Genomic DNA, 7,039 nt, shown 5'->3' on the forward strand with positions numbered 1-7,039 from the left:
TAAATGCAGAAGGATGATACTAGAAAGCTTGCACTTGCCAATTAGTAGAAGATATGAAGTAATGGATATTTAAACTAGCATAAGGAGAAGAGTAGAATATTTACATAATCTTAAAGTGCTCTCCCCTAAAATACTTGGTAAAAAGGAGAACATAACGTTTCCACAATTTCGTTTCTGGGTATAAGCCCAAAAAAGACAGAAATCAGTCTCAGGCTGGGAATGTGGCTTAGTAGTAAAGTGCTTGCTTAGCACAAACCAAGCCCTAGGTTCTATTCCTCAGTACTACATAAACAGAAAAGGCAGAAAGTGGTGCCGTGGCTCAAGTGGTAGAGTGCTAGCCTTGAGCAAAAGAAGCTCAGGGACAGTGCCATGGCCCTGAGTTCAAGCCTGAGGACTGGCAAAATAAATTAATAAATAAATAAACTTCCTTTGGCTGGAAATGTGGCTTAGTGGTAGAGTACTTGCCTAGCATGCATGAAGCCCTGGGTTCCATTCCTCAGTATCACATAAACAGAAAAAGCCAGAAGTGGCACTGTGGCTCAAGTGGTACAGTGCTAGCCTTTAGCAAAAGAAGCTCAGAGAGAGTGACCAGGCCCCAAGGTTCAAGCCCCAGAACTGGAGAAAGGAAGGAAGGAAGGAAGGAAGGAAGGAAGGAAGGAAGGAAGGAAGGAAGGAAGGAAGGAAGGAAGGAAGAAAGGGATGGAGGGAGAAAGGAAGGAAGGAAGGAAGGAAGGAAAGAAAGAAGGGGGAAGGAAGGGAGGAAGGGAAGAAAGGAGAGAGAAAGAGGAAAGAAAGGAAGAGGGAGGGGAGGGGAGGGAAAGGAGGGGAGAAAGAAAGAAAGAAAGAGAAAGAAAGAAAGAAAGAAAGAAAGAAAGAAAGAAAGAAAGAAAGAAAGAAAGAAAGAAAGAAAGAAAGAAAGAAAGAAAGGGAAATCAGTCTCTAAATGATGCAATAGGCAAGAGGTGGGGTTAATGTGGGTACCATAACAGAGGAACAAAATGCAGTGTATACATCCAATACAAGTGTGTGTTCTTTCTTTTCAAGCAAGGATATTCTGACATGTTGCTGCTCAGTGAACATCTGAGTAAGATCTGAAGATTAGTTAATCCTGTCTTACCAGTGATCATTTCCCAGGTGAAACTGAAGGATATTATGGCAGGTGAAAAACACACATTCATAAAAAGAGAAATAATGTGGGATTCCATTTCCATAAAGTATGTAGAGCAGTCATAATCATATTGACAGTAAATTAATGGTAGCTGATGGGTTTATTTCCAGTAAATTTCACACTGTAGTGGGGGTGGGGAGGGAACAGATCTAACTTAAAATGAGAGAAGGCTTGGGATTTAAACAAAACCAGCACAATATTGGCTGAATCTGGCACGGTAAAGGTTCAAGATACCTTCTCCTGTTTCTCTGTCCTGTCCACTACGGACAGGTTTCTGAGGATTTTATTATCTTTGTTAGTGACAAACACCTGCCAGGTCTTCATGTTCTTTCCCTTGGAACAGAGAAAATTGCAACTGGAGGAAGATCATAAGAATGATCTTCAATTTACCTCCATATCAATCAGAGAGAAGAGTCCTTCTGGGTTTTCTATGGGCAATAACAAGAAACAGTTGTAGATGAAGATTTCACCTACCATTTCAAAACACTTTAATAGGTATAGAGACATTCTGTGGATGGATGGTGGTGTGACTGCACAGCAATGTGAGTGTCATTAATCCCATAGAACTAGCATCTGCTTACAATGGTAAAGTTTACACATGTGTATGACCACAGTTTTTTTAGTTTGGCAATGTAGAAATCAGTGGGGGGATGAAAGAGAGACAATAATATCCTCACAGTGGAAAAACCTGGTAGGCATCAGCTGACCCAAGAGGTCACAGTCAACATCACCCATGTTGGACACATTGTGTACCTCCTGAGCAAGAAGAACACAATATGATGCAGTGATATTACTGGCAAAAATATGAAATTAGGGCACAAACTCAAATGGAAAGACACTGAATAAAATAACTGACCTGTTGTTTTTTTCTTTAATCTGTAATCATAAAAGTCAAAGGAGGCTGAGGAACTGTTTCCCAATAAAAGAGACTCAAGAGACAAAACAAGCAAGCAATCTGGGATTTTATTTTGCTGATCTGATTGAGACAATGAATGAAATCTGAGTAGGGCATGTCCGTTATTTATAGTGCTTTATCAGTGATAATTTCATTATTTTATCCTCTGCTTTGTGGTTATGGAAGAAGACATCTCTGCTTTGAGGAAATAAATACACCCTGATGTGGTAAAAGAGCATCATTGTGTCTGCATAAAAATGTAACAATATTATTGTGTTTATTCATAGAGAGAAAGAGAAGCAAGTGTGGTTTAAAAAGATGTGACCAGATATGGAATCTGGGTGGTGCTTATACAGGAATTCTTTGTACTATTTTTGCCACTGTAAATTCGAAATAATGTGACAATAGTTCTTTCAGGTTAACTTAATATTTTAACAAGCAGAGGAAGTAAAAAAACAGTCCAGATGGTTAGGAAAAACCTTCAATTCAGCTGGGCTAGACTGACCAGGATTTAGAAATTGAGTAATTCTCTTCTTAATCCCACTCCTTAATAATCCCTTACCCAGGATACCATCTCAATTCAAATCTATTGGTTCTGGAACCACAAAGATAAATTGTGCACAAAAATCTAGGTCCTGATTTTACTTTCTATAAGACAAACAATTCTTAAACCATGTTTAAAGTAACACATAGTTCTTGAGGAAGAAAGCTGTGGTGTTGACTTTGTTTTATCCAATGGCTTTTGTTTCCTGGCAGACCTCACCTTTATAGCCTGCTATTTATAGGTTTTTTTAAGGGAAGGGAGTGGAGATTACAGAAAACTTGTGGCTATGGAGCTCCCCCCCAACTCCTGCTCCAGTTGTGGGGCCTGAACTCTAGGCCTGGGCACTGTCCCTCAGCTTTTCAACTTAAGGCTAGCGCTCTACCACTTGAGCCACAGCGCCATTTCTGGCTTTTTTCTGCTTATGTGGTGCTGAGTAATTGAACCCAGGACCACATGCATGCAAAGCAAGCACTCTACCACTGAGCCACCTTCCCAGACCGGCTATGGAGCTTTAGCTAAGCTATCCTTCTTCCCTAAGCCTCCCACATTCCTTATTTGTAAAACACAACTAGTAACAAGACCAGGCTTCATAAAATAACCATGACCTTTAACAACACCTTGCATGTAAAGCCTCTGAAATGATGCTAGTACCTCATAAACACCAGGAGAAGGTGCCCATGCCTTATCCACTAGAAGATTCTTTATACAGAATCAAACAAGGGTTCGTAATGGATCTATTCATCTGCTTCTCGCTAATGGCATGACCCTATGGCTAAAAGCTTGTCAATTAACTGTGTCCTTTAATTCTCTCTTTTGGGTAGACTTTTTTTTTTTAAATCACTTTTTGGATGTCAGGTGCTTTATAGGGTTTTTTTAAAATATATTTTCAACTTCACAAAGGTAGAAGAAAAGGAAAATATTCAGAAATGGAGCTGTGACTCAAGTGGTAGAGCACTAGACTTGAACAACAACAAAAAAAGATCTAAGGGAGAAAACCCAGGACCTCAGTTCTTTAACTGTATTTACCCAATACTGGTTAAAAAAAAAATTCCAATTCATCACCTTTGGTTATGGGTTTGGTTGACTCATTCTTTCTCAGAAAAAGACTAGAGAAAGCAAATTCTATTATTGTGTGTATTGATCTTTTGGAAGTCCTTGAAGTATTAGAAAATGTGGTTCCCATTGTGTAATTACCAATCCTGGGGTTGCCAAGGTGGAGAGGAGGTGGGGAGAAAGGAACGTACCCGTAAGGTTTGCCAAAAAGAGACCACCACATGGTTCAGGCAGAAAAGTTTATTGGGGGGAGAACAAATCCCAGCCTGAATGAGATGGAGGTGTGCAGAGAAAGAAGAGAAGAAAAAAAGAGGGTGGGAACTTGTGGTTGAGAGGGATTATACTGGGAGAAATGGGGAGGTGTGACCACTGGGGATGCGGAAGTGATCTTAAGAGCTTGGGCTCTCATTGTCCGATGGAGGCGTGACCAGGGCTGTTCAGTAAATGACCTCAGTGGATGAGGAAGTGATCTCAGCGTCTTTACTGACTTACAGACAGGTGATTGACTGGTTTCAGGAAGGTGATTTTTGGTGAGTCTACATGCTATCTTTCACAAAGGGGTGGATTCTCTTGGGCAGACCTAACAGTACCAATCTGTTTCTTCCCTCATGCACCCCAAAACATGATATTTTGGCATGTAGTTTCAGGGCATTTACAGATTCTGTAAAACCCAAGCATGGTTTAACCTATTAAAGACCTACTATGGGCCCACTGAATCCCCAATGCCTGAGACGTGATAGATGTTCAGTGTAAATTGGTAGAAGCAATGAATTAATTCAATATGGTATATTTGTGTCTTGGAGGCTCTCTCCAAATTATTCCATCTCTTTGTATCCTCAGAGCTCATCAATTCCATCCCACTCGGTTCCCCCTCCTGCCCACACTCCTCCCCACACACATTTTCCTTTGTCTCATTCTCTGATACAGTGGTTTCGACTTTGATTGGTGCAATAAAGTACAAATAGACTCAGCTCCTACAGTCATTAGTTTTCAGAATTTCTCTGTGGCTCCCCTCTTCTGGGAAACTCAGAAATTGATCAGTGGCAATACACATTTCCCCTGAACCTAGTAAGGAGTCTTTTATCACGTCAACAGAAAACTTTTCATTTTGGAAAGGAATGGACAGGGGGATCTCTGAGGTGCTGTAAATTCTTGAGATGGTTGGCACACACAGGCCTGCATCTGTGTGTGAGTGTTTGTGGGATATAAATTATTTTAAAGGAGTTCATTTTGAGCAGTATCAGATTTTAATTATTATGATCTTATGTTCGGGTAAAAGGCACCACCCTGCTGCTAACATCTTCCGAAATGAGTAAACCATTAGCTTGATGCTTTCAGCTCAGGAGTATTAGAACAAACAATCAGAATTAAAGTTGTCAGTATTTAATTAAAATATGCTGCAACTCCCATCATATTAGAGATCATGTGGTTTAAGCATTCAGGCTGAGAAAGCATCCTCATCAATTAGTAATTACTAAGGATTCACTCTAGATGCAGAACAATGTGCTGGATGGTTGGACAGAATGTCACCAGACAGATTTAACCAAATCTGTCTTGGATAAACCACTGTTGGATAGCTAGATACCGAGTAGCTCACACCTGTAATCCTAGCTTCTGGGGAGGCTGAGATCTAACCATCATAGCTAGAAGCCAACCTGGACAGGAAAATCTGTAAGACTCTTATCTCCACTAAACTAACAAAAAAACTGGAAGTGGAGCTGTAGCTCAAGTGGTAGAGTGCCAGTCTTTAGGGAGAAAAAAAAAAGGCTATATGAGAGTGTAAGACCCTGAATTTAAGCCTCAGTTCTGGGACAAAAACAAAAACACTACAGAACTAAGCTACCAGTCCTAATCTGCACACCACAATACTTAAGACATTGTGAGTTGGACTGAGGGTTAATTGACACAATGTAGGATCTGGACCTAGAAAGCGTTCATATGAGTCATTCAGTAAAATTGGCTCTGAATGGGGTCCAGTGTTTTGCAACAGCTGAGGGTCAAATCCAATAAATCTACCCAAAAATATCTGAGGTAGACCAGATGTTTCTCTACCCTTACCTGGTTAAGACTCAAAGCACTGGTCATGTTTAGAATGTTTGGAGTCAGGTTTGTCATAATGCAAAGCTTCCTCTTTTGCTCTTTCCTGAATCTTTTCCTCTTGCTTCCTACCAATCGTGAAGTTGACAGTGATGATCATGACACAAAGAGCTAATTGATCCCAAAGGCAAAGGAAGGTCCTAGAAATAAGGAAATTAGCCTAAACAGGGGACTTCTGTCCCTCACCGTTCCAAAACTATAGTATCTAGAACATAAGAAAGTAGACTCCTTGCACAGCTTACAATCCCAGAGTGTAAGATTAAGAGAAATTCATTAGACCAAGAAAGATAAAAGGAAGAGACTTGTCAACCATTAACAGTGATCATAACCACTGAGCCAGGATTCTTCTACTCTCAAATTTGTCCTCCAACATCTACCCCCAAAAAAGGATTCACTATAGATCTTAACAGTATATGTTCACACACAGCTCAACAAGGGAGACAACAGAACTGAACTGAAAAATAAAATTCAAGTACAAGATAAGAGACATGCATGGAGAGGTCTTGAGCACCTAGAGAGAGTAGTAGAGCTCCCCCTAAAGAGGAGTAGCCTGGTAGGCACTGGTGGCTCACGCCTGTACTCCTAGCTATTCATAAGGCTAAGATCTGAGGATTGCAAAGCCAGCCTAGGCAAGACAGTCCATGGGACTTTTATCTCTAATTAACTACCAGAAAACCCGAAGTGGAGCTGTGGCTGAAAGCACAAAAAGCCCAGGAACAGTGCCCAGGTCCTGAGTTGACACCCTATGACCTACAAAGAAACAAAAAGAGAGACCTGAGTCAGGCTCTGGTGACCCATGCCTATATTCCTAGCTATTCAGGAAGTTGAGATTGGAGGATCGCAGTTCAAAGCCAGCCTCACAGGAAAGTCTGTAAGACTCTTTATTTTTGATTAATCACCAGAAAGCTAGAAGTGAGCTAGAAGTGGAGCTGTGGCTCAAGTCATAGAGTGCTATCCTTGGGCAAAAAAGCTATAGTGTCCAGGCCCTGAGTTCAAGCCCCAAAACCAACACACACACACACACACACACACGCACACACACACACACACACAGAGGCCTGAGTATCAACCACCAAGGTAAGCAGGAGTTATGACCAGGTGAAGGGGAAGGGAGGACTTAAGGACACAAGCAGTCCCCAAGATAGAAGCAGCATGGCAGACCAAGCATCAGACCTGGAGAAGAGACGCCAGAAGGACCTAGACAGAGTTTGTGCTGGTCAGCTTTTCATCCCTCTGATCAAAGACCTGAGAAAACCAACTTTAAAAAGGGAAAAGTTTATTT

Source organism: Dipodomys merriami, unplaced genomic scaffold, assembly GCF_024711535.1.
Source record: "Dipodomys merriami isolate MVZ:Mamm:240054 unplaced genomic scaffold, mDipMer1.0.p SCAF_11, whole genome shotgun sequence".
In the NCBI taxonomy this organism is placed as follows: Eukaryota; Metazoa; Chordata; class Mammalia; order Rodentia; family Heteromyidae; genus Dipodomys; species Dipodomys merriami.